We start from the raw sequence: 16,982 nt of genomic DNA on the forward strand, positions 1-16,982 counted from the left end.
CACTTCATTGCCATAATGCTTGAAAGTCAAAGGAATGAGGCAAAGATCACTACTAGCAGTGTGTTAAGAAGAGGGCAGAGGGGTGGTCTCATTTTACCTCCCTATGGAGGTCAGATCCACATGAATAATAAAACCACAAGCCAGAAATATCTTCCTCAAATTTTCAGGCAAGTCAACTCACACACTTTAACGATCCTGGTTTTATGTTTTTATTTTTTGCTCAGTGTGGTGTTTTTCACCCCAGTGTCAATTTCAGCACCATTCCCACAAACCAAATGTCTTGAATCATACACATAAACAAAGAAAATGTGCCAAACACATTCAGTGGAATCGTTCTCAAACTATTTTAATATCCTTAGATATTGGGGATGTTGCTCATGTTAAGTGAATCTAGGGGAAGAATTTTGACAAAGAAAGTATTTTTTGTATTTCAGTGATTTTTACCATTTTAATGAAAAACATGATTTCACCAAATTTATTTGAATGAGTTTTACCAAAGCTGGTTTAAAAAACATTCGTTGTATGAAATAATGTTTTATTAATTTTGATACCTTTTGTATATGCTTTACATAAACTTTGATTATATCAATTTCCCCAATATACTCTTGCTTCTTTCTTCCTCTCACCTCTTATTCTTCAAAATAGTACCCTTCTATACTCAACACACACACACACACACACACACACACACACACACACACACACACACTCTATATGAATTCAGACTGCATATAAAACAAAACATTCAATATTTGTCTTATTGTCTGTGTCTAGTTAATCTCCTTAACAGTTCGACCAGTTTTCTTGGAAATGACCAAGTTTCTTTCTTCATAGTGTGGAAATTCTATGGTGTACACATACGCTTTTCCCTTCTGTTCATCCATTGGTGGGGTCATGGCTGACTCTAAAACTTGACCATCACACACAGCAAAGGTGGCGGTGCACGCACCTGCAGCAGGCTAAGTCAGACTGCTCTAGGTAGATACCCAGGGTCCATCCATGCTTAGCCTTTGAAGGAAACTTCACACTGATTTTCATAGCAGCTGTATAATTTACATACCCATCAACAGTAAGCAGGGGCTCCCTTCCTATCTTTGTTGGCATGTGTCATAATTTCTTTTTTATATATTAAATAAACAATATTAAATGAAATATTAATATAACCAACTTTCGGTTTCATTGTTTTTATTATGTATTATTGTTTTTTTTTGTTTTTATTGGGTATTCTCTGTATTTACATTTTTAATGTTATGTCCTTTCCCCCTACTCCCCTCTCCCTCCCCTTGCCTCCATGAAGGTGCTCCCTCTCCCAACCACCCTCTCCACATTGGCATTCCCCTACACTGGGAAAAAGAATCTTCACTGGACTAAAGGCCTATCTTCTCATTGATGCCAGACAATGCTGTCCTCTGCTACATATGCAGCTGGAGCCATGGGTCTCTCCATGTGTGAGTGATTTAGTCCCTTTGTTTCCTTGCTGTTAGCCACTCTGATTAGGATAAAAGGTGTCTCAGTACAATTTTGATTTACATTTCCTTATTTGCCTTAGGTAAAGTGACTTTTGACAACTCTTCCCTCAGTTCATCTGAATAGTCGTTGATTGGGTTCCTATTTTTTCAGTGCCTCTTTTTTGGAGTTCTTCACATCCTAATTGTCTTTATTTTCTTAATATCAATCATTTGTCAGGTAAACAGCTGGCAAAGATTTCTCTTTCATCTGCCATTTCCCCTTAGTGTTCAGAGCTGTTTAATATTAGACAGTTCCATTGTAAATCTCTGGAGTTATTTTCTGTGTAGTTGGAATAATTTTCAGAAATGCCTTGCCTGTACTCAGGCCTTGAAGTATTTTCCGGTAAGTTTCATGATTTTTGTTGTTCAAGAAAAATGAAGAGGAAGGTAAAGCAACCCATAAGGACCTAGTTACATTCTTTTCCACACAGATTCATTTCCTTCATCCCAGCACCATTGTTGACAAGATTGTTCTTTTTTTCTTACACACATTTATACATCTTGAGCTACCGTTGTTGCCAATAACTTGAGCATATACTGCCTTTGCTAATAGGGTGTTGTCGTGAAGTTCTGGAAGGTAGAGAAGAGCAATGGCTTTTCAAAGCTCCTTAATCATTAATCCCACCCCATACTTCTTTATCAAGTCCACATTTCTACACCATTTATCACACTATTTATCGAGGCATATTATTTATCTCCTCATTTATATCATCTGCATTATACAACCTCTTTGAATTCTTCCTGGTTGGGCTCCTTACTGGGTTTCTGGCTTCTACAGGTACTTTAATAAAAGCACATAAACCTAAAGATTCAAAGCAAGTATCCACAAATGAAAAAGAAGATGCAGCATTTGTCATTCTGGATCTGTTACTTCACTCAGTTCCATCATTTATCTGAAAATTTCATATTTTGTTAGAGCTAAATAAATGTCCTATCTATCTATCTACCTATCTATCTATCTATCTATCTATCTATCTATCTATCTATCTATCTATCTATCATCATCATCATCTTATCGATCTATCTATCTTTATCTCACTTTTATTTTCATTCATCAACTAGCCTGTCTCCAATTTTTTTTTTTCAATTGTGAGTAGAGTAGCAACAAACATGGCGGCACAAGTAACAGCATATAGTGTTCATTGGATATTTGCTCGATAGTAGTTATAATTGGATCATACAGTAGATTTCTACCTTTTGGAGGAACAAATACACAGATTTCCATAATGGCTTAACCAGTGTGCTCTCTTACAAACAATGACTATACATTCATACATATATATTCCTAAATACATAAATACAACCTTTTCAGTCTATATTAGATAACTATTTGGTGTGCTCCTCTCTGAGGAAGACTTTCTCCTCTTCTCAGCATTCCTTAGTTGCTTGTAGTTCTTTGTGCAGAGCTGAAGCCTCTTGGATCTCTGCCCTGCCCTCACGCCCTCCTTTGTTCATCTCAGCATGACTACTGTTGTCATTGATTATCTCATGTTTAGGCAGTCATGTTGGTGAGACATTCTGATATTCTTAGGAGACACAATTTCACAGAAAACTCTTTGATCCTCTGCTACCTACAATCTTCCTGTCCCTTCTTCACAATGATCACTGAGCTATAGGTGCAGGAATTGTGTTGTAGATATAGCAATTGGGACTGGCCTCCACAGATGTACTTTGATGACTTTGGTTTTCTGTACTTGTTTCTGTCAGTTTTAAAGAGAATTTACTTGAAGAAAGGTGAGGATGACAATTACCTATGGGTAGAAGGACAAACATTTAGAATGCATTTAACATCAGGACTGAGAAACCCTCGTGAGTTATCAGTCATGGTTGTCAGAGAGCCCCCTCCCCCAAACACTGTAGGCTAATATTATTGTTCTTTGTTGCTGCCAAAGACATGGAAGCTTAGTGTTTATTGCTGAAGATACTGTACACTTCAGACACAGGATCTAGAGAGTGCTGACTTGAAATAACTGAACGCCTCCTGCATTAGAACTAGCTTTCAGGGTACTAGAAGGCACCATGCAAGCGTTCAAAGGAGAGAAGCAACTGGCAGTCCTACCTAGTTATGTTTCATTGTATATGTCTTCCACTCCCCTGGATAGGTTTATTCTAGTGATATCACTTGTCTCAGAGTTTTCAAGTTTTATTGTAGGTAGAAATGCATGTAATTTTTCTCAGCACTTTAATGAATTATTGAATCATGGGTCTTGATTCATGATATCTAAAATAGACCTACTTACTGTTCTTTGATAAAAGACCATGAAAGACAGATGTATTTTCATTATTAGATTACTTTTGGAAAAGAATGTAATTGTCCGAAGACTGAGCCCCGTGATCCTATAAATAAATAGTGTTTTTGGAAACCTAGTTCTTTCTATGACTTATTACTAAGCAATAAGTTTTGCATATCTTTCAAATTATATCAATGAAAGCTTAAACAAAGTTATTCTAAATGATTAAATATTTAAGATAAATTAACTTAGCAGATATTCATATGTCTAAAATTAATTCAGAGAAGTTAGTGATGAGCATTATGTTTTGTAATAGTCAACCAGTTCTGATAAAAAGGTCTATGGTTTTCTGACTATAAAGAAATTATTTGTAAGTACTGTGATGCTAGTTTCATATCAACTTAGTAAAAGCTACAGACATTTTGGAATTGGGAACCTCAATTGAGGAAATGCCCCCATCAGATTGGCTTGAAGGAAGATCTGTCATGCATTTTCTTTTGATTGATGGTTGATGTAATAGAGTCCAACCCATTGTGGGTGATGCCACAAATGGGATGTTGGTCCTGAGTTCTGTAAGAAAACATATTGAGCAGGCCATAGGGAACAAGCCAGTAAGCAGCACTCCCCTATGGCCTCTGTATCAGCTCCTGCCTCTGCTTTCCTGCCTAGTTTAAGTTTCTGCCCTGTATCCTCTCAGTGATAAACTATGATATGGAACTGTAATCTGAAGTAAATTCATTTGAAAACTGAAATAAGTGTCCAAAGTTACTTTGTTCATGATGTTTCGTCACAGCAATAAAAGCTCTAACTAAAATCATTGTTTTCTTAGTTCACTCATATTGTTTTAACAATAGTATAATTAATTTGAGTTGATTATAAACAATAGATTGTTTTTTATTAAGCTGTACGGGTTGAGTAAGAACAAAGTAGTTGCATATTCACGACATGGTATAGGCTTTATTTTTTGTAAAGCCTTTTTGATGTATTTCTACATAGTAGAAGAGTTAGCTTCCTAAGGTATTGTCTTTCTTCTTAATAAGAAAATTAAGCTCTCATTTGAGGGCTCTTCTCTCATCAGATAATCAAACCTCAAAGGTCCTACCTACTGCCACTATCTCCACAGCTATCCCTACCACCATCCCCACCACCATCCCCACCACCATCCCCACCACCACCATCCCCACCACCACCATCCCCACCACCATCCCCACCACCATCCTCACCACCATCCCCACCACCACCATCCTCACCACCACCATCCCCACCACCATCCTCACCACCATCCTCACCACCACCATCCCCACCACCATCCTCACCACCATCCTCACCACCACCATCCCCACCACCATCCCTACCACCATCCCCACCACCATCCTCACCACCATCCCCACCACCACCATCCCCACCACCATCCTCACCACCACCATCCCCACCACCATCCCCACCACCATCCCTACCACCATCCCCACCATCATCCCCACCACCATCCCCACCACCATCCCCACCACCATCCCCACCACCATCCTCACCACCATCCCTACCACCATCCTCACCACCACCATCCCTACCACCATCCTCACCACCACCATCCCCACCACCATCCCCACCACCATCCCCATCACCATCCCCACCACCATTCCCACCATCATCCCCACCACCATCCCCACCACCATCCTCATCACCCTCCCCACCACCATCCCCACCATCATTCTCACTGCCATCCTCATCACCCTCCCCACCATCATTCTTACCATCATCCTCACTGCCATTTCCACCACCATCCCCACCACCATACCCATAATCATTCTCACAGCCATCCCTACTACCATCCCCACCACCATCCCTACCACCATCCCCACAACCCTCCCCACCACCATCCTCACCATCATTCTCTCAGCCATCCCTACCACCATCCCCACCACCCTCCCCACCACCACCCCTACCACCATCCCCACCACCATCCCTACCACCATCCCCACCACCATCCCCACCACCATCCCCACCACCATCCCCACCACCATCCCCACCACCATCCCCACCACCATCCCCACCACCATCCCCACCACCATTCCCACCACCATCCACACCACCATCCCCACCACCCTCCCCACCACCATCCTCACCATCATTCTCACACCCATCCCTACCACCATCCCCACCACCATCCCCACCACTATCCCCACCACCATCCTCCCTACCCTCCCCACCACCATCCTCACCATCATTCTCACAGCCATCCCTACCACCATCCCCACCACCCTCCCCACCACCACCCCTACCACCCTCCCCACCACCATCCTCACCATCATTCTCACAGCCATCCCTACCACCCTCCCCACCACCACCCCTACCACCATCCCCACCACCATCCCCACCACCATCCCCACCACCATCCCCACCACCATCCCCACCACCATCCCCACCACCACCATCCCCACCACCACCATCCCCACCACCATCCCCACCACCCTCCCCACCACCATTCTCACCACCCTCCCCACCACCATCCTCACCACCATCCCCACCACCATCCCCACCACCACCATCCCCACCACCCTCCCCACCACCCTCCCCACCACCATCCTCACCATCATTCTCACCACCATCCCTACCACCATCCTCACCACCACCATCCCCACCACCATCCCCACCACCATCCTCACCACCATCCCCACCACCATCCCCACCACCACCATCCCCACCACCATCCTCACCACCATCCTCACCATCATTCTCACAGCCATTCCTACCACACCTTAAGCCATAACTTTGTGAACACAAAGATAATTCTGGCACCAAGATTTCTGTCAAGGTTTTTATATTGGGGAACAGAGAAAATAAAAGCAAGTGTCATGAGACAAAGATAAAAATGAATAAATACGAAGTGAGAATAGTGAATGGCTGTCACAAAGAGAAAAGGAGAGATTCTTATTTTATGGAACTTCAAGAAATTTATATTTTATTCAGACCGTAAAGGCTGAGTGGAATTTTACATAAACTGAAACAGGTAAAGGATGATTGGGCAGATATTCTGGTCAGAGCAAGGAAAGAATGAATAGACAGAAGTACTTATCAGAAGCAGGGGAGGGATGAGTGGACAGACGGTTTTGGTCAGAAGCAGGAGATCATTAAAGACATAAGACAGAGTTTAGTGTGCGGAATGAGCAAACTCTTAGGGTTCCACTGTGTATATTTTTTGTGGAGCTATTGTGTCTGGAAGGTTTTTGGGGAAGTGATTATGGAAGACATTTGATGCAACTAAAGAGACTTGAATAGACACAGGGTGAACATTCCTTCTCTGAAATGCCCAGGGTGTGGAGTGTTTCAAGTTTTTGAACCATTCCTTTTTCTTTGTTAGATGACATCTAACTGGATACTCTAATTTCACTTCTCATGGTGTTTCTTTTTTTCCACATTTGCAGAGCATGAAAAGAATAATGGCTAGTGTGAACAATTCTCATTTGAAATGAGGAACTTAATAATAAGGTTTTAAAGAAGGAAGAATAAAGGCTAATAACAGGATGGGGTTTTTTAATAGAGCAAAACGTTAGCAGATCTCTCTCAATTAAGGGTTGTGCTAAAAATTGACTGGACAATAAGTGGCAGTGGGGTAGGAGTGGGGAACCAGGAGAAATTCCCTGATGCCAGGCATATGAGAGGCTCCCAGGACCCAATGGTGATGGCTTTAGCCAAAATACCCAACAGCAAGAAGATACCACCCCAGTAGATAGACATGGCCACCAGTGGTGGGATGGGATCACCCATCCATCTAAAATTTTTAAACCAGAATTGTCCCTGTCAAAAGGCAATTCAGGGACAAAAAGGAGCAGAGGCTGAAGGAAAGTCCATCCAGAGACTGCCCCATTGAAGGTGCCTTCTGTCTGAACTTACCAAACATTGATACTATTGCTGAATAAATGCTCAGGCCATTTTCCACCTGGAATAGTGGAGATACAGGGTCATAGGCCTGGTGAGACTGTGCTGTGAGTAGCCTAAGCACAGAGAGGGCAAGGCAGAGCACACTGAAAACACAGCCCTCTGGTTGGATCAGGGGAGCAGGAACTCTGCCATAGGGACTCGGAATCTGCCCAGAAAGCCATTGCACAAAGACCAAATGCTCAGGCCATTTGCCACCCGTAAGAGCAGAGATCCAGGAATATAGGCCTGGTGAGACTGCACTGACCTCAGGTCCACGGGAGAGACGGGTACCAATCACTGACTACAAGACGACTTATAATCCCAGACAACAAGATGGCAAAAGCAGAAGAACTTACCACAGGGAAACCAAGACAACCTGACAACACCAGAACCCAGCTCTCTCATCACAGCAAACAGCTGAATGCCAAAAACTCCAGAAAAAGAAGACTTGGACCCGAAATCATACCTCAAGATGATGATAGAGATCCTTAAACAAGAACTGGAGGAAAAGCATAAAGAAATAGAAGTTTTAAAGAGAAAACAAGAAAAACACTCAAAAAAATTAAAGAACTAGAGAAAAACAGAACCACAGAGATGAAGGAATGAAAGAAGGAATTTAAAATGGAAATGGAAACAATAAAGAAAACACTAAAAGAGACAACCTTAGAGTTAGAAAACCTAAAAAAGAAATAAGGAGTCACAGATACAAGCATCTCCAAAAGAACACAAGAAATGGAAGAGAGAATCTCAGGGGCTGAAGACATCATTGAAATCAGAAAAAAACAGTTAGAGAAGATGCAAAACCCAAAAAGCTCCTAACCCAAAAGGTCCAGGAGAATCAGGACATAATGACAAGACAAAACCTAAGAATAGGAATACAAGAGGGGGAAGAATATCAACTAAGACGCACAGTAAACATCTTCAACAAAATTGTAGAAGAAAACTTCCCTACTCTAAGAATGAGATGACCATGAACATAAAAGAAGCCTACAGAATTCCAAAAAGAGTGGACCAGAAAAGAAATTCCTCTGGACACATAATAGTCAAAACGCCAAGTGCTCAAAGCAAAGAAAGAATACTAAAAGCAGTAAGGGAAAAAAGTCATGTAACATATAAAGGAAGACTAATCAGAATCACATCCAACACTCAACTGAGACTATGAAAGCTAGAAGATCCTGGACAGACATAATGCAGACCCTAAGAGAACACAAGTGTCAGCAGAAGTTTCTATACCCAGCAAAACTCTCAATCACCATAGATGGAGAGACCAATATATTCAAAGACAAAACTAAATTTACAAAATATCTGACTATAAACCCAGCACTACAATGAATTATAGGTGGAAAACCCAATACAAGGAGGGAAGCTACATCTTAGTAAAAACAAGAAAATACCTAAGCAAGAAAACCAAAAGAAGAAAGACACACAGACACACTTCAACTTCTAAAAGCAAAAATAACAGAAAACAGCAACCACTATTTAATATCTGTTAACATAAATGGAATAAATTCCCCAACAAAAAGATATAGGCTATGAGTCTAAATACATAAACAAAACCCAGCATTTTGCTGCATACAAGAAACCCATTTCAGACACAAAGACAGACACTATCTCAGAGTAAAAATTGGGAAAAAACTTCCAAGCAAAGGGCCCCAAGAAGCAAGCTGGAGTGGCCATTCTAATAATGAATAAAGTAAAATTTCAACCAAAAGTTATCAAAAAAGATAAGGAAGGACACTTTTTACTCATTATAGAGAAAATTTGTCAGGAGGAACTCTCAATCATTAACATATATGCTCCAAATACAAGAGAACCCATATTCATAAAAGAAACCCCAGTGAAGCTCAAAAAAATACATTGCACCCCACACAATAATAGTGGGAGACCTCAACACCCCACTCTCATCAATGGACAGATCATGGAAACAGAAACTGAACAAGGACACAGTGAAAGTAGCAGAGGTTATGAACCATTTGGAATTAATAGACATCTACAGAACATATCACCCTAAAACAAAATAAAACACCTTCTTCTCATCAAATCATGTCACCTTCTCCAAAATTGACCATATAATCAGTCACAAAACAAGCCTCAATACATATGAGAAGATTGAAATACTCCCTTGCATTCTATCAGATCACTATGGTCTAAGGCTGGTCTTTAATAACAACAAAGACAACAAAAAGCCCATATAAACATGGAAACTAAACAATGCTCTATTAAAAGATAGCATGGTAAAAGAAGAAATAACGAAAGAAATTAAGGATTTTCTAGAATTTAATGAAAATGAAAACACAACATACCCAAACCTATGGGATACAATGAAAGCAGTACTGAGAGGAAAACTCACAGATCTGAGTGCTTCCAAAAAGAAACTGGAGAGAGCATACATTAGCAACCTGACAGCACAGTTGAAAGCTCTAGAACAAAAGGAAGCAGATACACCCAAGAGGCGTAGACAACAAGATATAATCAAACTCAGAGTAGAAATTTACCAAATAGAAACAAAAAGAACCATTCAAAAAATCAACAAAACCATGAGCTGGTTCTTTGAGAAAATTAACAAGATTGATAAACCCTCAGCCAGAAGAACTAAAGGGCAAAGAGAGAGTATACAAATTAACAAAATCAGAAATGAAAGAGGAGACATAACTGAAACTGAGGAAATTCAACAAATCATCAGATCCTACTACAAAAGCCTATACTCAACAAAGCTGGAAAATCTGGAGGAAATGGATGAATTCCTAGACAGATACCAAATACTAAAGTTAAACCAGGACCAGGTAAACCATCTAAATCATCCCATAACATCGAAGGAAATAGAAGCAGTCATCAAAAGCCTCCCAACCAATAAAAGCCCAGGTCCAGATGGGCTCAGTAGAGAAGTTTATCAGACATTTATTGATGACCTAATACCAATACTCTCCAAACTATTACACAAAATAGTCAGATGGAACACTACCTAACTCATTTTTTGAGGCCACAATAAACCTCATTCCTAAACCACAGAAAGACCCTCCAAAAAAAAAAAAAAAAAAGAGAACTTCAGAGCAATCTCACTTATGAATATTGATGCAAAAATACTCAACAAAATCTTTGCAAACCGAATCCAAGAACACATCAAAATGATCATTCATCATGACCAAGTAGGCTTCATCCCTGGGATGCAGGGATGGTTTAATATATGGAAATCCAACAATGTAATCCACCATATAAACAAACTCAAAGAAAAAAAACACCACATGGTCATCTCACTAGATGCTGAGAAAGCATTTGACAAAATTCAACACCCCTTCATGTTAAAAGTCTTGGAAAGAACAGGAATCCAAGGCCCATAACTAAACATAATAAAAGCAATATACAGCAAACCAACAGCCAACATTAAACTTAATGGTGAGAAACTTGAAGTAATCCCACTAAAATCAGGGACTTGACAAAGCTGCTCACTCAGGATATTTTCCATTTGCATAAGATTTTCATAAAGTTGTTGTTTTTAATAGCTGAATAATACTCCATTATATAAATGTACCACATTTTCTGTATCCAGTCCTCTGTTGAAGGACATCTGGGTTCTTTCCAGCTTCTTCTGGCTAGTATACATAAGGTTGATATAAACATAATGGAGCATGTGTCCTTGTTATATGTTGGAGAATCTTTTGGGCATATGCCCAGAACTGGAATAGCTGGGTTCTCAGGTAGTACTATGTGCAAATTTCTGAGGAACCACCAGACTGATTTCCAGAGTGGTTGTACCAGCTTGAAACCCCACCAGCAACGGAAAAGTGTTCCTCTTTTACTACATCCTTGCCAGCATCTGCTGTCACCTGAATTTAATTGAGTCCATTGATATTAAGAGATAATTAAGGAATAGTAATTGTTGTTTTCTGTTATTTTTGTTGTTAGAGGTAGAATTATGTTTTTGAGGGTATTTTCTTTTGGGTTTGTTGCAAGAAGATTAGTTTCTTGCTTTTTTTAGTGTGTAGTTTTTTTCATGTTAAAGTTTCCCATCTATTATCCTTTGTAAGGCTGGATTTTTGGAAACATATTGTATAAATTAAATTTTCATGAAAAATTTTAGTTTTTCTATCTATGGTAATTGAGAATTTTGCTGGGTATAGTAGCCTGGTCTGGTATTTATGTTCTCTTAGGGTCTGAATGACATCTGACCAAGTTCTTCTAGCTTTTATGGTATCTGTTAAAAAGTCTGGTGTAATTCGGATAGGTCTGCTTTTATATGTTACTTGACTTTTCTCTTACCTCTTTTAATATTCTTTCTTAGTTATGTGCATTTGGTGTTTTGACTATTATGTTAAGGGAGAAATTTCTTTTCTGGTCTAGTCTATTTGGATTTCTGTCAGCCTCTTGTATGAACACACGGATATCCCTTTTTTAGGTTAGGGAAGTTTTCTTCTATAATTTTATTGAAGGTATTTACTGACCATTTCAGTTGGAAATCTTTGTTCTCTTCTATTCCTATTATTCTTAGGTTTGGTATTTTTATTGGTCCTGGATTTCCTGGATGTTTTGGGTTAGGAACCTTTTGCATTTTGCATTTTCTTTGACTGTTTTATCAACGCTTTTTAATGGTATCTTCTGCACCTAAGATTCTTTCTTTTATCTCTTGTATTCTGTTAGTGATACTAACTTGCATTTATGATTCCTGATCTTTTTCTAGGTTTTCTATCTCCAAGTTGTCTCCTTTTGTGATTTCTTTATTGTTTCTATTTCCATTTTAGATGGTTTTGTTCAATTCCTTCACCTGTTTGCTTGTGTTCTCCTGTATTTTTTAAAGAGAGTTATTCATGTTCTTTTCAATGTTCTCTATCATGATCATGAGATAGGATTTTAAATACGAATCTTGATTTTCAGGTGTGATGGGTTATTTAGGACTTGGTCTAGTGAGAGAACTGGGTTCTGACAATGTTAAGTAGCCTTGCTTTCTGTTGCTTATGTTCTTGGGCTTGCCTCTGGCAATCTGCTTATCTCTCTAGTGCTACCTGCTCTAGCTGTCTCTGTCTGGAGCCTGTCCTTTTTATGATCCTTGTTGTGTCAGAACTCCTTAGAGCCCAGGTGTCTTTGTGATCCTGTGATTCTGTGATCCTGGGATCCTGAGTGTGTCAGAGCTCCTGGGAGTCAAGCTGCCTCTGAGACACTGAATTCCTGGTATGACCAAGCTCCTGATGTCCTTGAGTTTGTCAGAGCTCCCTTGAGTCAAGGTTTCTCAGGGTGTTGCAGGAGTGTGTGGGGGTAGACAGAACCCCGAGTTTGCTCCAGGAACAGATCCAAGCTGGAAGGAACCCGTGCCTTTGGCTGGGCAGGGATTTGTGTTTCACTGGTTCTATGCAGGTCCCAGATAAGCTGAGTGTCGGGAAAGATGTTGTGGTCTCAACTGTGACCTTGATAGTGTCAGAGCTCCAGTGCTTCTGGGTGTATCTGATCTCCTGGAAGTCGAGCTTCCTCCGTGATCCCGTGATCCTATGATCCTGGGTCTGTCAGCACAGTTGTAATCCTGTGATCCTGGGCATGTTAGAGCACCTGGGTGACAAGCTTTCTTGGGGTGTTGTGGGAATGGGTGCAGGCAAGCAATGAGTAAGGGAAGTTCTGAGTGGTAGGTATAGTGATGTATTTTATTTTTATTTATTTTCATTAGATCATTTATTTATTTACATTTCAAATGCTGTTTCCTTTCCTGGTTTCTCCTCTGGAAACCCCCATCTCATTCTCCCTCCCCCTGCTTCTAGGAGGGTGCTCCCTCTACCCACTTCCACTTCCCTGCCCTGGCATTCCCCCACACTGGGGCATCTAGACTTCCCAAGGTCCATGGCCTCTCCTCCTATTGATGCCAGACAAGGCCATCCTCTGCTAAATATGAGGCTGGAGTCATGGGTCTCTCCATGTGTACTATTTGGTTGGTGATATAGTCCCTGGGAGCTCTGAGGGGTCTGGTTAGTTTCAAAAAAAGCAAATGAAGTTGAAAGAACAAAACAAAAATCTACCTGATAAAGGGCTTGCATTTGAACAAAAAAAAAATATATCCCAGAAATTAATACAGAGAAAAAAGCCTGAAAAAAAAGAGAAAAAATGTACTCTATTAAAAAATATACTAATTAAAAATCACATAAAAGTGCCCTCAAGATTATTAGTGAGACATCAAGTCATCCACGAAACCTTCAGTTCCAAATGTGTATTGCCTATGAGATGCACAGAGATAAAGATGGAACAGAGACTGAGGGAATGGCCAACCAGTGATTGGCCCAACTTGATGTCCATCTCAAGGGAGAGAGCCAGCCCTGACACTATTAATGATGCCCTGCTAGGCTCGCAGACAGAAACAGCATACTTGTCTCCTGAGAAGCTTCATCCAGCAACTGATGGAAACAGATGCAGACACCTACAGTGAGTCTTGTGGAAGAATCGGGGAAAGGACTGAGGGAGACAGAGGGTTCAAGAACACCACAAGAAGACCTACAGAGCCAACTAACCTGGGCCTAGTAGGCCTCACAGAGACTGAACCACCCACCAAAGAGCATGCAGGGGCCGGACCTAGGCTCCACATAGATTTGTAGCAGATGTGCAGCTTGACCTTCATGTGGATCCTCTAACAATTGGAGTCTGGGTTGTCTCTGAGTCTGTTGCCTACCATTGGATTTCCTTCTCTACCAGGACTGCTTGATTGGGCCTCGGTGGGAGAGGATATGTCTAGTCTTGCTGGGACTAGTTGGGCAGTAAGTAAAAGGTCTTCCCCCTTCTCTCCAGCTCTCTCTAGTGTTCTAATAGGAGGTTGGATGCCACATTTTAAATTTAAGTATGGTTGTCTTACAGTGTGCAAATGAAACACACACACTTCACAGTATAGCACTACTGGACCCAAGGTAATGTCAGCACAATGTTGGATGGCTTTAATGCTAGAAATATGGATAAAGAAGCAGGACTTTAATGGAAGGTTCCAGGCAAACTCAGAATGGAAGTGAAGGCTGAGAGAATTAGATAGAGCTCAAGACTTCTAATTGATACCCCAACACTTGTCTTACTGTTACATTCAGAATTTCTTGAAAATTAACAAATAATAAAAATGTAAAGTAGAAGAGAATATACATTTCCACTTAATGTGCATTTACTTTATATTGTAATGACTTTCTATTTTTATTCAGCAGTTAGGCAAATGGACTTGGGGAGTCTGATTTCCTGCCTGACAGCTAAGCTTTTCCATTTCTGCAACAAAGGTTCCATTTTTAGCTCTAAGAGAGGGTTCGACAAAGGACCACTTAAAGGGCCAGCAAGACTGTTTAGAGCAAACCCCACCAGTGTCTAGAACATGGAGAATCCTCTGGTATTGTTTTTGTTTAACTTCTGTGCAGGGCCTGAATGCTAATAAAAACTACTTTACAGTGCACATCTAAGTCTCAAATCTGCCATTCTCTAGAATTTTTAATAAACCCACAACGAAATCTGTACAATTTGCAAGCTGTTTTATGGGAGTTTAAGAACTGTACAATTGCCCATTGAAAATGATGTAGTTTAGAAACAAAACCACGTTTAGTCTTTGGATGGTTTCAGAGAAGCTACCTTTCCACAGGCTTTTGATGGAAAATACCCTGTCACTAATTTCTTTTTGCTGAGAGAATTTGCTATGAAAATTTATATGAAGTTGAGGATTTATGTTACCCACAAGTTTTTAAGCATCTAGCCGAGCATTCTCCATATCGCTAAAGGTTTGCCTCCTCTTTCCTTCCCATATTTATTTTAAAATTTATTTATGATTACTCTATCTTACCCTGTCTCCATACTATATAAAATATCTTTTATGTTTTAGTGGCCTTCATTGATAAATAAAAACTTATTGTTAACCTTTTTATTTTGCAGCTATTGTTCATCATGTCTGTTAACAAAATTTTATTGTGTAAATCCCACATTAGACCGAAAGATCTAAATTCTCAAATTGTCCACTAGGGAGCGGTCTTGTTCTTTCATTAAAAGAGGATTCCAGTAAAAATAGAGAAATTGTCCCGGTCAAAGCTGAACATTTCAGTCCAGGTTACTGCCATGGCTGTGTGTTGGTTCATTTGCTATTGACAATGTAGAACTCACCCAAGGAGGAGAGAGATCCGCTCATCTGTGAACCTTGCTCCATTTCATTTGTTTTTTGATATATCTGTACTGGGTTTCCCAAAGAGTGTCTCACATAAAAGGTTTGTCTCAGGCATGCCATGGTATTTTGAAAACTCTGTCCTGTGTCTTTATTAAGGCGACTCACTGAAGGATGTCTCTGTGTCACACAACCATACTGCTTGCTAGCCTTTGTCTCTTCACAATGCACATGTAGTATGCATGCTTTCATATTTTCCAGAATGTTCCCAAACTTATTCATCATTTTTATTATTTATTTACTTTATATCTTAACTGCAGTTTTTCTCTCTCCTATCCTCCCTATTCCTTCCCTCCCCCAAGTCACTCTTCTTCCCTTTAGAAAAGGAAAGGCCTCCCATGGATATCAAATAGCTATGACTTATCAAGTTGCAGGAATACTAGGTACATCTTCTCCTACTGAAGTAGGAGGAAAGGGTCCCAAAGATGGACAACAGATTCAGAGACAGCCTCTGATTCCTCCAAGGAATCCCACATGAAGACCAAGCTACACAACTATAACATACATGCAGAGGGCCTATGTCCTTCCCATGCATGCTCTCTGGTTGGCAGTTCAGTCTCCGTACGCCCCTATGGGCGCAGGTTAGTTAATTCTATAGGTTTTCTTGTGGCGTCCTTAACCTCTCTGACTCCTACGCTCCTTATGTCCCCTCTTCCACAGGATTTCCCAAGTTCTACCCAATGCTTGCCTCTGGGTGTCTGAATCTGTCTCCATCAATTACTGTGTGAAGCCTCTCCAATGACAATTTAGCTAGGCTCCTGTCTGCAAGTATAGCAAAATATCATTAGCAGTGTCAGGGGTAGGCTCCCTCTCATGGCATGGGTCATAAACTGGACTAGTTATTGGATTGGTCATCTCCTCAATTTCTGCTCCATATTTATCCCAGTACATTTTGTAGGCAGGAAAAAATTTTAGGTTGTAGGTTTTGTGGCTGGGTTATGTTCAAATCTCTCCCTTGGAAGTCTTTCCTAGTTACAGGATATGGCCAGTATAGGCTCCATATACTCCACTTCTAGGAGTCTTAGCTAGGTTCACCTTCATAGGTTCCTGGGAGTTTCTGTTATCCTGGGTGTCTTGCTGGTCCCAGAGATGCTCCAGACACCAGTTGTGGCTCCCAATACTCTTTCTGTCCATCTTCCCCTGACCCGATCCCTCCTGTTTCCATACCAACTCCCACCA

The sequence above is a fragment of the Micromys minutus genome, assembly GCF_963924665.1.
Source record: "Micromys minutus genome assembly, chromosome: 14".
Classification (NCBI taxonomy): Eukaryota; Metazoa; Chordata; class Mammalia; order Rodentia; family Muridae; genus Micromys; species Micromys minutus.